We start from the raw sequence: 15,402 nt of genomic DNA on the forward strand, positions 1-15,402 counted from the left end.
CTACATTTTACTGTTAACACATGATGAGATTGAAGCAAGCAATCGGAAAAAACGGCCAGAACAGATCAAAAGAAAGGGCTTCGTCTTCCATCAGGACAACGGTAGACCACACATCTTTGATGACTCGGCAATAACTGCGACAGTTTGGTTGGGAAGTTTTGATGCATCCACAAAATAGCCCTGACCTTGCACCATTGGATTATTATTTTCTTCGGTCACTGCAGAACTCCCTTAATGGATTAAAGTTGGCTTCAAGAGAAGCCAATGAAAATTACTTGCCGCAGTTTATCGCCGAAAAACCAGAAAAGTTATACGCTGATGGAATAATGTCTCTAGCGGAAAAATTACAAAAAGTGGTGGACTAAAATGGTACATATTTTGTTCAATAAAGTTCATTATATATACAACAAAAAAAAGTTGAAGTTTGATTAGAAATACGAAAAGACATTTTCGACTACCCTAGAAGAAGGTATGTTTTGATGTTATCCACTTATGACGAATGTATGTTTTTCAGTAATTTTTCAAGAGATCCAACATCATCAATTATTTTAATTATTTTAAGTAATCTACGGGTCTGTCTTAAAATGGGTATATTCCACGCACATAATATAATAGTTTACTTATCCATACGGATACTTATTCTGTTCATAGAACTTTAAAATTGTGAAATAGTTCTCAGGAACTTAAAAGCCATTACATAATTCAAGCATCGATTCTGATTCCGAAAATTCTTTCTTATTTTTTAAAGTAAGTATACTCCTTTTTTGCATAATCTCCAAAAGTAGCACACAAATACTGTACACATGATGACCACTTTGCAATAGTAACTACCGCTCTTAAGCTTTCAAGAAGCTTGAGAATTTGAAAAAAATTTGCACTCACAAGTTTCATATAATTGCACGATTTTTTTATCACTATCTGCTAAAAATTAAACTCACTCACTAAAATCGAACGCGACAGCGAGCTAGCCGAACGGCACGGTACTTTATAGAATGGCGTATTGTTTACTGAAGCGCAACGAAACCAAGCAGACCACCATTATACACAATTACCAACACCAACTGCCATCACTATGACACCCGTTGTGGCGTCTATGACGACGCCCGAACGCACAAGTGCCAAACAAATAGCACGCTAAAAGCTTAAGTTTTGCGGCGGCCAACGAGCTGCCAGCCAGCGTGTGTCAAACAAAGAAAATGCTGCTCACAGCGCTTGCGACAACATCTCACGACGACGACGACAATGGTAACAGGGTTAACGGATACTACATGCATTGGATGTATGGCAGTGACAAACTCGATTGTGGAGTACAAGATGTGGAGAGAATATGTAAATGTTTTGGAGACGCTTGGGGGTGGTTGGTGGTTTGGAGAGTTGATGTTTTGTTGTAGCCTTGTAGCGGCTAACGAAATGCATGCGATACATACGCGCGTCGATCATGTAAAACAACAACAACGCATGCTGGCTGCAATTGTCAATGAGTTTATGCAAGTCGCTACAAATAGAGAGTGTAGACTGACATGAGCACACACACACATATTTGCGAAATATAAGCACACCCTGTGTGAAAATCGTGGTGACATTGAATTTTGTAATAGAATTTTATATAAGAAGCTTCTAACATGGTATGTGAAAAAAACGACGTTTAGGAATAATGTTAAAATGTTTGCCATCTCTTCATCACCTATAACCCCAGCATAACAAAAAAAATGTTCCTCAAAGACAATAGTTGTTTGAAGTGTGAATCTCAATAGCTTAGATTGTGGGAGTAAATAACTTCAAATTCCAAAAAACGTAAATTCACTAGATTGATATATTTCTGACAATAAGAAGCTACTCTTAAAAGTAATCTTCTTAACAATTGTAGAATTACCCAAATTTGTAAGAACGAATTATACGCTTCAAAAAGGGAGAAAGAGAGCAATTGAAAACAAATATTTAGAGGTATCTCAAAGTCCTGTGTAAAATTTCATGAAGATCGATTGAATAGTCTCTTGCCAACCGACTTCAAAAGAACAGTTTCGAGAAAAACCCATTTAAAGAAAGCACATTTAGCCAGCTAGCCTCTAGCGCACAAGTGCTCAAAGCTGTATCTCCGAAACTATTACTCGGATCAACTTGAAAATTTAGGACAATAGTCTAGAGGTTTAAAAGTTAATAAGGCAATAAAAGATTCGATTTTTTGAGATCGTAAACCAATGTAACCCTTTCATTAGAGTAACATTACATTATTATTGTGTGTTTTGAAACTATTCTTAACAGGTTAACACCGAAGTGTAAATATTTTCACGAAAAACGCCTTTTTTGGAGAGCCAACATTTTGCCAAAAATCAATAATTGGACTAATCTTTCGTTCTTTACTTGTATTCGTCTAATAAATTAATAGTTTTTTTGGATTTTTGGATTTGAGTTAGTTTTAAGCAGGAAAATCCCTTTCACCGGCAGAAAATTATTTTTCGGTTATCCTTTTAAAGATCGGATACGTTTTCAAGGGAATCCAAAAATCATGAATCACAAAATCACCAATTATTAATCTACATTAATTCTGTAAATTTACATTAGTTTTATTTGTTAACTAAAATTTGTTTATTAATTTAAATCCATCTTCCAAAAAATATATAAAATTTTTTTTGGTCAAAAAATGTTTCGAAAAAAGTTACAAAACAACCTTTTTTTATTTTTCGCTGAATATATATTCTCTATACCCCTTTTATCCACCAATCTATGCAGTTTGAAAACAGCAGTACCTGCCATTTCCTACAGGGCAAGTGCAAAATGCAGTTGGAATTTGTATGAAGTTGGTAAAAGGCAAAAATGCATTTGTTTGTTGCTATTTCGTTTCTCCCTCGCCAACTGTCATATGCTCTGCTTTCTCTTTCTATCTTATGTTAAAGAAAGTGTTCACTTGCTGCAGAACCACACGCATGCACGCACACACACACGTGTTTGTCAAAGAGGAACCGGTTCAACTGGTAAAGACAACAATGGTGGATGATATTTTGTTATTCGTTGCTGTGCTGTTGTTATTGTTTACTTCTTTTCTATTGCGTTTGGTTCTGGCTACTGGTGTTGTTTTTTATTTTATTTTGGAGAGTTACACATGTTTACATATTGTTCAAATTTATCGTTTCGATTGTGCCTCCGTATTATTGATAACCTTTGTATATTGCTTGCGTGAAACAATTGATATTGCCTCAGAAGGGTATGGTAAAATGGTAACAGTTTTTTGAGACGAAGTCTATGGATAACACATCGTTTTAATTTTTATACCCTGAGAGGTTAAGTCTTAAAATTGTCAAGAAGTTTGTAAAACCCAGTAGAAAGCGTCGGTGACTCTTTAAGATATATGTATGTATATTAAAAAGATCAGCGTTACCAAGAGAATCGATAAAAATATTTCGATCTATCCGAGAGTCTTTGTGTATAGTACTGAGAGACTAGCTCAATTTTTAAGTTTTCGCGCTGAAATTTTGCTCACATTCTTTTCTGCCAAAAACACTGCTCATTTGTCGTAACCGCCGTTATTGAACCAGTATATCCGATAAGAACGATCACAATAAAGTTTTTGTAATGAAATTGGGAGTTCGGATTTCGGATTTCCGTGCAACCGAATTTAAACTTTTTTTATATAGACGATTTTCTACTCTATTGTTTGAACATTTTAAGCTGATTTTCGACTAAATCTTCTTTTCTTTAAAATTCCTCACTTTTTCAAAGAAAAGACTATTTAGTCGAAAGTTTGGAATAAACTATCTTACAAAAATAAATCTGCAGTACAGTCGAACTTAGGAAAGAAGTAAGGCTTTCATATTACTATGAAATTTTTCAATACTTCTCAATTAAGTAAAACTTTATCCAGACCTAGAAAAACTCAGTTCTAAAGACACAGAATCCAAGCCTTTCAATCAAAACTCGATTCACTGATTCTTTGGTGGCATGGCTTGAGAGATAGGTGTAGCTTTTGGAGATCTTTCTAATTATTCTTTATGTTTTAATACCGAATTTCATCTGTTATGCTCCCAGATGTTGTCCTCCAATTGAATTCGCTTACAGGTTTGGCGCTGTATCCGAATTACCGATTATTATTTTAGAAACGTTTTCACTCCAAAATTTTAAATCTTTCACAGAGAAAGAACCGTTTGAGTTTTTTAAAAGTAATAGTTAGTAAAACTCGAGTCAAAATAATCACTTTGTGGGCAGATTCACTTCACATCATCAAAATAAGCACAACATTATACACTAGTTTTTTTACGTATGGATACACATTTTTTTTGTTTTTTAATTTTAAAAATTCCTACATTTCTCAATATATGGTTTACGTTTGGATAATTTTTTTTTTCTATTTTTTTGTTTTTTTATTTTCAAAATTTCTTACATTTCTCAATTCAAGCGCAACACTTCGATTTAATTTTTGTCACAATTTCTTAAACAACCGTTATTTATTAAATTTTTCCGTTTCTCGCTACTGTATTTCCGTTATAATATGTAAATTCATAAATGTATTTCTGTTTTCCGCACAAATCGCATACACGAATATCGGCTTTATATAATATATAAGCCAAGCCGTTATCACAAAACTTTCCGCAACTGCTCGCTGGCATGCAAACGACTTCTATTCTATCCAATCGCACCGGACGCACTAAGCGCCACTTCATACTTGCTGCATGCACTTGGGCCCGTCAGCCAGCCAGCCAAACGGTCTCACTGTGTGTGTTACAATAAAAACATCCACTGAAATGCCGTTGTGGGGAGTGGCTTTTGTGTGGCAGTTGCCATCCATCATTTTGGTATCCACCGAAACGCACATTAACAGCCGGACATGCGCACTGCCGCCATGCTTACATTCACCACTGGGGGAGGAGTTTGCTGCCTTCAACCACATCAAACAGCGCCGCCGCCAGGCACAGCGTAAAACAACAACACACACGCCACGAAAACTCTCCACTCTGCTGATTGGCTGGCAGCTGTGTTCGTTGTGTGTTTTTTTATTGTTTGTGGCTTTGTCGCGCACAACTCATTGTGGCTTTGTGGCAATAGCGTTGCTGTTGAGCGTTGTACATGTTGATTTTATGTGCTGGCATTTTAGTTTATACGCTTACGATTTTCGTTCGCAATTTTTTAGCTTTCTCATTTGCTTCATTCTTTTTTTTAATTTCAGTTTTTACTCTCTCGCTATTTTTTGTTTTGGTATTTGATAGCGCATACTTATTTATACCTGTATGTTATTTCTATATTTCGCGGGCATTTTTGACATTTCGCTTTATGCACATTCCTTAGCTCGCTTTCCACATTTCGCAGAGTTTTTTTTTCAGTTCCAACACCGCCATCCGCCGTCCGTCGTCCGTCGCCTGCCTGTGTTATCTATCACCCTGTCAATCATTGTGGCAATGCTTTTTGTTGGACTCTTCACTTTTGACCATATTAGTTTTTATTGCCGTGCGCTGAAGCTCGCTTGGCATTATTTTGCTCCTCTTTGCCACTTTTAATGCGTTCACCACACTGCACAGCAGATAGCGTAGCCAAACAGCAGTTTATTTTAAGTCAAAGTTTTTTTCAAGTTGCAGTGAAATCAAAACAAAAGTTTTCGCAGAACTTTGCGAAGTTTTGAAATAATAAATTGACACATTTAAAAGTTCGAAAGGGGGAAATGAATAAAGTTGGGCAAAGCACATAAATTGCATATTGTCGATTTGGAGCGCTAAACTAATCAGTTATGGAATACTTGATTTTGTATAAATAAGCACATTTATGTACACACATACATAAGTACATGAGTTGGTGGTATGTAGAACGGTATGGTAGCGTTATATTACGTATATGAGTACACTCATATCTATGTACATACTTACGAGTTTGTTTATCGAAAACAGTCGTTACGTTGGAAGTTCGAATAATATAATTGTATTAAATCGATCATCAATAAACTGATTTTTTTGTTATGTACGTTTGTATATTTTCAAAATATTTTATTAATGTATGTATGCATATCGGATGTACCAATGGTGGATTTAGAGGGGAGAAATGCCCTTTCTGTATCCGCCCCTAGATATACATACATATATGGTATTTGAGTATATTTTCTGGATATTTGAAATTGATCCGGCAAATAATTTCGGAGATGTGAGCGTATTTGAAAGTATTTTTTAACTTAGTGTAATCGGTTTCCAAAATTTTAAACGCTTTATCCGAAATGGCGGAATCGATCGACTTGAAACTTCCACACGACCATTTTAGATAAAACATAAAGGTAATGATCAGAGGCGGATATAGCTTTTAACTTTTGGGGGGAACTCTCCGTAATAACTGCCACTTTGAAGTGTAATTTTCTCTCAAAAATCGACACTTTTTAGAATTCCACAATTTGTCAAGAATCAAAATTTTGACTAGACCTTTGATTATTACCTGTATTCAACTATGGTTATACAATAATATTTTTTTTTTTGGTTTTAGGGTTTGAGAAATTTTTAAGCAGAAAAATCGTATTCACAGGAAAACACCTTTATTTTCGGAAGTCCTCCTGGAAATCGGCTATGGTACTTAGGGAATCCAAAATTTTTCGAAATTTGCCCAGATATCTTCACAATGAGATAGAGTATTTCCAACCAGTTATCAAGAGCAGACAGATGCTTCTCCGTATGCTCTCAACAACGGAGTGGATGTCTTCCCCTTCCTCTGCTTCAACCGCAGCTTTGGAATCGACGAAGAGGTAGTTTGCATCGATACTCCTTTCACGTGTCTTTTCCCAGATTTGTTTCATGTTAAATATCATGTCAGCATTTGACTTTCCAGGCCTAAAGCCATACTGATAAGGTTCAATCAGTTTGTTGAAGGTGGGCTTTAATCTTTCATACAATTTGCTCAGTTGTGTGGTCTCGCTTTTGTGGACTCCTCTGATTTTTATTTTATTGTTGCTATTAGTTTGAATCAACGAGTGGAGAGAATCCGGCTGCGTTTAGCACCCGGTACGCAAGTGTGGCTATCTTATTCCGGAGAGCACCAGGTATTCGTAAGCTCCGTTCGAGGATGGGCTTTTTCAGGGCCACTAGTCAGGCTGATCCTCGGCACAGGTCGTATGACACCTTGATTCTGCCCTTTGATATTCCCCTACAATAGTAATCCTCATATTCAAATGCTGTGTTGTCGGGGAGGATTTCAGCAGAGGCTTTTTGCCACCTCTTAATACAATACGGATTTATTATTTCATTAAGATTTACGGTATGTTTCCAGGCAAGAGATTTGAGGATTTCAGAAAATTTGGTTTTACTCTTTCTCCTTTAATAACGAGTACTACCTCAATCGGCTGTAAAAATTTTTCGGAAAAAAATTGTGATGTTTGTATAGATTTTTTCTATAATTTTTTTTTAGAATTAAATGTATATCATGGGCAAAAAGTAGTAAAACTTAGTTCATAATTTAGTCTTCAAAATCTATGCCGCCCCCACAAAGTAATCCCCTCAGGCCTTAAACATTTGTGTCAACGTTTTTTTTAATTATCGAAACAGTTGTTGTCAATTTCTGGAATAACCTTTAATTGACTCAATACGGTTCACCAGGAGCGGTCACTTCAATTCGCCGAATAGCCAGAAGTCCCACGGGGCGAGATCAAGCGAACGTGGTGGTGCAAAAACTAAAATTTGCCGGCCCATAATTCCGACTTCATTTTACATTTACTGCTCGTCGCGAAAATGGAAAAACGAAATCAAGAGCAACGCATCGCGATAAAATTTTGCGCCAGATTGGGCGAAACAGCTTCGGAAACGTACGCTAAAATTGTAAGAGTGTATGGTAATAGTGCTCTTAGTCGTGCCCAGATGTTTCGATGGCACAAAGAGTTTAAGGAGGGGCGTGAAAGCGTGGAAGACTAGGCGGGAGACCAGTCGAGGTGCGGACTGACGCGAATGCGCTGCGTGTTTGTGCATTAATCCGTGAAGATCGGCGTTTAACAGTTCGAATGTTGGCCTCGGAACTGATTATGAACCGTTAAATAGTCAGACAAATTTTAACCGACGAATTTGGGATGAAAAAGTTGTGCGCGAAGATGGTTCCAAAGAACCTTTCTGATTAGCAAAAGCAGCATCGAATGACCGTCGCAGAAGACTCTTTGGAACAAGTAGAAAACGATCCCACGCTGCTTGATCAAGTTATTATAGGCGAAGAGAGCCCAATACGACCCGGAAACCAAACTCCAAAGCTCACAATGGCTGTCTCCGCGCGCCCCCGCCCGAAAAAGCTCGCATGACCAAGTTGAAGGTGAAAACGATGATTATTGCCTTTTTTGATAGCCGTGGAATTGTCCACAAATAATTCCTTCCACCGGGGAAAACTGTGAATCCAGTCTACTATTGCCAAGTACTCGAAAGATTGCGAAAACAAGTCAACAGGGTGCGCCCAGACATTGCTCTTAACTGGATCCCTCATCCCGACAACGCGCCGTGCTACACCGCCTTCAGCGTGTCCCAGTATTTGGCCTCTAAAGGTATCGCCGTGTTGCAACAGCCGCCTTATTCTCCCGAAATGTCACCCTGTGACTTTTTTTGTTTCCTCAAACAAAATCGGTGGTCAAGGGAACCCATTTTGAGTCGATTACGGACGTCCAGACGGCCGTGACGAGAGTACTCGCGAACATCCCAGTCGAAGCGTTCCAGAAATGTTACGAAGCATGGAATCGCTGTATAGCTGCCCAAGGGGACTACTTTGAAGGGGATGGCAGAGTTGTAGAATAATTAATATACGGTTTTTATGGAATCAGTCTAATACTTAATTGTCATTCTTCGTATATGAAAGACTAATGATTATTTTGATGTGAAATTTGGCACCAATGCCACTGAGAGTCTTACTGTTTAAGAAAAAAAAATATTTCGACGAATGTGTTTTCGAGTGAAATTTAAATTAAAAAGTCTTACTATTTTCTGCCCACAGTGCCTTATTGACTATAATAATTTTCGACTGACGTTGGTTTGGAAAAAGATCACTTCATTATGTTCTTTCTAGAAAGTTAGCCAGAAATATCAATAATTATTATAATTATGTAATTAGTGTAATGTGTTCCACAGGACTTCTAATCAAAGGAAATTTAAAACTGTCATAATAATGTTCTTTAAAACCCAAATTTCAAAACAAACTATTAAAAACTTGTTTCATAATTCTAAACATTTTAATTTCCTATAATTTGAGCTTTGTATAGCTATATATTATATACCATATACACACCCAAACAAACATATCTACATAAATATTTAAATGAAATTGCAATTTCATTAACTCAATTCGCATTTCAATTAAAAACACCGGGAAACTTAATTATTTAATTCAACTCATTTCAACAGAAACGGCAATAATTTTTATCCCTTCGACAATTCAAACGCCTTTATTTAGATAGCTTAACGCAACACGCCACGCCACGCCACTTGCTCGAAGGCAATTCTAATTGTAAATCTCCGCTCAACCACAAATTCAAAATTCACAGCCAACTGCGACAGCGATAAACCGCCGTGGACCGTGGAGCGCGGTCCGTGGGACTGGTGCCTTGCGCGATTAGCCAAGAAAATTATAGATTCCATCTATGCACTTAGAAAATACTCCGATTTGCACGCTCAATCTCCTCTGTTACGTGATTGCACATGTTGTTGTTGGTGTTGGTGTACGTTTGTTTGCCGAAATGACATTTCGTTTTGTATTTAAGCTTTGCAGCTCGTTTGTGGTTAGGTTGCGCGGTGAAATATGTATGGATGTATGTGTGTGTGTGTTGTTGTCGATTTCAAGCAGCTCTGCGCGCTCATCGACTCCGCAAGCAATAGCGGCGAGTGAATATTTAATTTAATTAACAACAAGACCCATTTAAATTGTAGCTGGCGAGTTGGCTGTTCATTACCACGGACGCAGCAGCATTTGGAATTTATTGTTATTGCTGTGCGCAACCAAATATTGTCATCGAAACAATTTCTGAGAATTGCAGGCAGCTAAATGCAAATGAAAATGATAGAACACTATTTTCTGCTTCTATTTTCTGAACTAAAGGAATTTCGAAATTGAAGCTTATTTCTTTAAGGGGTGTTCGAAAGGCTAGAAGCATGACTTTTGTGAAATTTTTTACACCAAAATAAAAATCAACACAATTTTAGCATTAATTATTAATCTGTATTCTATTTATATTTCAACAATTTATAACAACAATAGAAGTCAAACGTTGACAGTCATAACTTTGAAGTCGTGCATAATTTTGTACATCCTGGAAACAGTATTAACACGAGCAACCACGTCAGCTTCGAGATCCAACGCAGAATAACTCTTGCCAACAGGTGCTACTTCGGACTGAGCAGGCAATTGAGAAGTAAAGTTCTCTCTCGACGAAGAAAAACCAAACTCTATAAGTCACTCATCCTCTCGGTTCTCCTGTGTATGGTGCAGAGGCATGGACGATGAACATGTGATGACAAGAAGATTATCTGAAAACAAAAATGGATAGATTCTCATTTAGGAAAATTTATGATATGGTGGGTAAACGTATAAGCTGAATTAAAAAAAAAGTTCAAAATATTATTTGTTAGGTAATATAAAAACGTAAGAGTGAGTTGGCCAAGGCAGGTAACACGGATACGAGGCAGAAACAATACCGTGCTTGCCAGGAACGATCAAGATTGATCTCCCATACACAATTTGAATAAATCGCTCAGAACAGAAGCAACAAATAACAAAGGCAAGAACGAAGCATATGTATATGACCAAAATATGACGATACAGGAACTAAGAACTTATTACATAAGTCCAGGAAAAGTATATACAGACTTACAGCAACAATAATGAAGAATTGGCCATTTGCAGAACTTGAGTTTAAAATGAGAATGTCCTTTAACAATACTTGCCGTAGCTGACAAATCGAAGAGAGTAAGGAGACCTACACTTTTTCCGCGATGATCCAGCTCTATAACAAACCTGTTATCCAACTCTTAGAATCCATCGGTTAACAAATCTTGAAGGTCTAAGGATAATAGAGATGTCTCATTGAGAAAATCGACACATACCACCTCTTTATCGATTGTAAAGCCGCCTTCGGCAGCATATAAAGGAACTGCCTCTATACCAATATTTCTGTACTTGGTAACCCCGTTAAACAACACCAAAAGCTCCGTCAGGATCGAGTGGAACCTCTCCGAGCGTTTCGATTCCAAACGAGGTTTCAGACAAGGAGACTCCCTATCATGCGACTTCTTCAATCTTCTGCTGGAGAAAATAATTCGAGCTACAGAGCTAAATAGAGAAGGTACAATATTCTATAAGAGTATACAGCTGCTGGCGTTCGCCGATAATATTGGAAGATCTCTACTCCGTTGGAGAGATCAAATGGAGAAGGATCTGACTGCACTTGCTACCTGGAATTGGCGCCAAATAACGAAAAAAACGACTGACATAAAGAAGAAGAAGACTCCTCCGTTATAAAAAATATGCATTACTGTTTCTAATAAATATAAGAAGTCATCTTAAACCTTCGTGGGGGGTTATGAGGTGTGATTAATTTAAAGACGTTGACCGTCAGAACCATTCTAAATTAGAATTCTAGGTGTGGAGTTTGTAAGTGGCCGGCTTTTCTTTTCAATTCATTACATATATTATTTCAACTTCGCCTATTTTCCTATTTTATCCGAACCTGATAATTTTTAACCTTTGCAAGTTCGGAAATATTTCGCAAATAATATAGAAATATAAAAAACAAATTCACCTTACACACAACTAACATTCCACAGACCTTCCACACAATATTCAATTTGGCAGACATTCAATCCACATTAAAGCAAATTCATATTTCAATTGACTGTTGGCTAATATTTGATTTTATTTGATTAGTTGCGTTTATTGCCAAACGATTAACCACACCCTTCAAACCAAACTCGCATCTATATTCATTACAGAGATTCCGATGTGGCGTCCAGTGCATGTGTGCGCGTTATTTCCATGTGTGCTGCCGAAGCAATGCTCGAGCGAGTGTAAAAAATGACTCTCACCACGCTTCCGTATCCGGTTCGCATTGCTCGATGGCCCCGCGAGACCAGCACATGTTCGAAAATGTCAACAATCTGCTCAACTATGCCACAAGCAAGTTAACGATACTTAGCTCACCAAATACACGAATACTCGTGCAAAGTGCCCGTCCGGCAGCGGTTTGGGGGGTGTGAGCGCTTTGGCGCTGCCTTCGCTTCCTTTGCTTTCCTTGCCTTTCGCAGAAAATAACATTTAACCGCACTTGAGTTGTAGTTGTGCATTTACTCAACCACATCAAATTCCCGAATTCTCCCAAGGGACAGTAATTTGCCACAAGGGTTAGCTGCAGGAGCATTCCTTTGGGCATGCTGCCACTACCAGCCACACTGCCGCAACGCCACTGTGCCGCTGCCGCCCGGCGATGTGTGAAAGCGGCGGCGTGCTGGGTACACTTCGACACTCGTAAGTAGTGCGTAAGTGTGGTGAAACGGCCATAAATCAAGTGAGCGTTGTCGCTTCCTTTAGCCGGCGAATGTGCGCTTGTGTTTCATGCTACTAACGGTATAAAATGCGTGAAGGAATGGTCAGCAGAATTCTTGAGATGTCGTGTAAGTGCGGATATGTGTATGTTTGCAGACGCATGTGATTTGTTTGTGTGTGTGTGTGTGTGAGTGCTTGTTGCGGTTGACACTTTTACTGTGTTAATAATAAATAAAAAGGATAAATGTATTCCTAAGTGGATAAAAAGGATGCTGACACAATGTATGTACTTGACTTTTCTTCATTGGGCTTTGTCAAAAACTGACCTCGAACCGCAAATGGCCATCGAAAAGTTAAACGCAAATATTGTAATAAAGTAAAATTAAACAAGTTCACGACATTTTTTTTGTATAGAAATGATAAGGTCAGGCACTCGAGCTCTTATAGTTACAAAGTCTTTTATTTTAAGAATAGCATTCTGAAACGAATAGCAGAATACTGAGATGGTTTCCCATACAGCGTTGAAAGTAGGTTAGCAAAGTAGTAAAGGGTTTCACTGCCCTCATCGCTAAGTGTCCAGAGCTACAATATTTCATTAAGTCCAAGCAGCACTTAACATTCGAATATATGTCTTCTATGAGCGTTTAAAGCGCACCTATGAGAGCTGCCCGGCCAACGATGCCAAAATCGTGATTGGTGATTTTAACGCCAGGGTGGACAAAGAACATATTTTTGCCACAACGATCGATAATTTTAGCCTCCACGATAAAACATTCCCAAATGGATTGAGGCTAATCGACTTCGCTGGGGCCGCAAATATGGTTATCTGTAGTCCTATAATCCAGCATAGAAAAATTCTTTAAGCTACCTGGCTGTCTCCGGATCGAGAAGCTACACGTCTCCAGTGTTTTAGATGTGCGTATGCTCCGAGATCCTAATATCAACTCAGACCACGTTGCAGCCAATATACCCACACGCCTCTGTGCAGCAAAAAACGCACGTTGACAACCACAAGGAATGTTCGACTTCGAAAAGCTGCAATCACGAAAGACAACCGAATGATTTTCTACTCGACTCTTGCTCTCTGAGATCATTCGTCAACAACTCGGTATAAGGGAACTATGGGATGACATTTCAAACTCTTTACGTACAGTTGCAAAGGAAATCAGTGGTTTTCGGAAAAGGAGAAAAGAAGTTCCGAAACAGTGAGGAGTGCCGCGTCGCAGACTGCTTACATCGCAGTGTTACAATCGACCACAACATATGCGAGATGGGATAGATACCTTAAGTTGAAGAGGGAAACTAGACCCTTTTTGACAGACAAACAAAAAGAGAGACCGAAATGAGTGAATACGAAGAGCTTGACAAGCTGGTCGACAGGGGTAATGCTCGAAAGTTCAACGAAAAGATGCGGCGACTAACAGAAGGTTTCAAGACCGGAGCATATTCTTGTAGAACCTCCAGAGGTGATCTAGTGACTGATGCCCAGAGCATACTAAAATTGTAGAGGGAACACTTCTCCCGCCTCCTGAATGGCAGTGAAAGCAGAACACCAAGATATGATTCCCTATTCGAAATTCCAATAACAATTACCCACCTGAAGAAATACTGCGGCGAAGAACTGATAAGGAGCATTCATCAGCTTCTTTGTAAAATGTGCTCTATCTAATCCACAAAAAGGAAGGCTACACAATATGGGTCAACTACCATGGGATAAGCCTTCTCAATATCGCATATATGGCTTCATCGAGTGTATTGTGTGAAAGATTAAAGCCCACCGTCAACAAACAGATTGGATATTATCGATATAGCTTTAGGCCTGAAAAATCAACAATCACTATGCGCCAAATCTTAGAAAAGACCCGTGAAAAAAGGGTCGACACACACCATCTCTTCGTCGATTTTAAAGCTGCTTTTGACAGCACAAAAAGGAGCTGTCTTTATTCCGCTATGTCTGGATTGTGTATCCCCTCAAAACATCTCTGCTTTTGGAGTCGAAAAATCTCTGTTCTCCGAAACGACTGAATCGATAGACTTGAAATTTCTAAACAATTTTTTTGGATAGAGAAAAGTAGAGTCCGACAATGATCAAAGAAATACGATTTTCGATAATAATTTTGATTTTGTAAGCCCTTCAGAGCCTTTCACAAAGAACTACCGGAAGGATATATGTATTTTAGGAATATGTAAAATTCAATTTTTAATTTATGTTAAAGCAAGAATTAAGCTTCATAAAAAATGTTAACATTCAAAGAGGTATTGGAGGTTCAATACACTAGCTTATTAAGTCTAGTAAATATATGGACGCCTTAGATACCGGTGAAGCCTTCCTTCGCAATTGTCAATTTCAAAACCTGTACTTCTCCATTTTAGCCGACCATAGATCAATTATAATCGGAGTATAAACAATAAGCATTAGTGTGCGCTTCCTCCGCTGTTTTAAAACTTTAAATAGCATTTTATTGTAACCAATTCATTTTCTAAAAAGTTTCAAATCACCTTTTTATGGTATTAGTTTTTAAAGCGTTGAACTCGTGCATGCACCAGCTCAATTGCAATCCCAAGAAATTCGTAATACAAGGAAATGAAAACATGCACAGCGCAAAGGATCAATTATGGTCTATAAAATGTAATGATATCTAATAATAGAGTACTGGCAAATGTTTGTAATGCTCTGGCGCTGGTATGATTGCACGACAATGACGGTTGTGACGTGTGTATGTCGAGAAAACACGACCTTCCTGCGCCACCGCGCATATGCTGGAATTGACATAAACATAGATGTAGATATGTATGTACATATATACATGAACATGAAAGCATATGCTTTGTATTGCACCTCGGTCCTGCTACAATAATATCACTGGGCTTGAAGGAACGGCATTTATATAATTTATTTACATGCATATGTACATACATGTAGATAAAGAGCAGGAGTACACATAT

The 15,402-nt window shown here is 38.1% G+C and overlaps 1 protein-coding gene across 5 annotated transcripts in view; it reads right to left on the minus strand.

Moving 5' to 3' along the window:
- Positions 1 to 4,712, minus strand: part of LOC105222628 (homeotic protein proboscipedia) — an 83,406-nt gene extending 78,694 nt beyond the window's left edge. For 2 of the 5 annotated variants that reach the window (XM_049448154.1, XM_049448150.1), the window contains exon 1: positions 883 to 1,473. The gene's annotated coding sequence lies outside the window, so the exon portion shown is untranslated. Of the gene's footprint in view, positions 1 to 882; positions 1,480 to 3,998 lie in introns of those variants that run through there. The other 3 variants (XM_049448155.1, XM_049448152.1, XM_049448153.1) reach the window with 3 other exon arrangements.
- Positions 4,713 to 15,402: the final 10,690 nt, after the last annotated feature.

The sequence above is a fragment of the Bactrocera dorsalis genome, chromosome 2 (genome assembly GCF_023373825.1).
Source record: "Bactrocera dorsalis isolate Fly_Bdor chromosome 2, ASM2337382v1, whole genome shotgun sequence".
Lineage (NCBI taxonomy): Eukaryota > Metazoa > Arthropoda > Insecta > Diptera > Tephritidae > Bactrocera > Bactrocera dorsalis.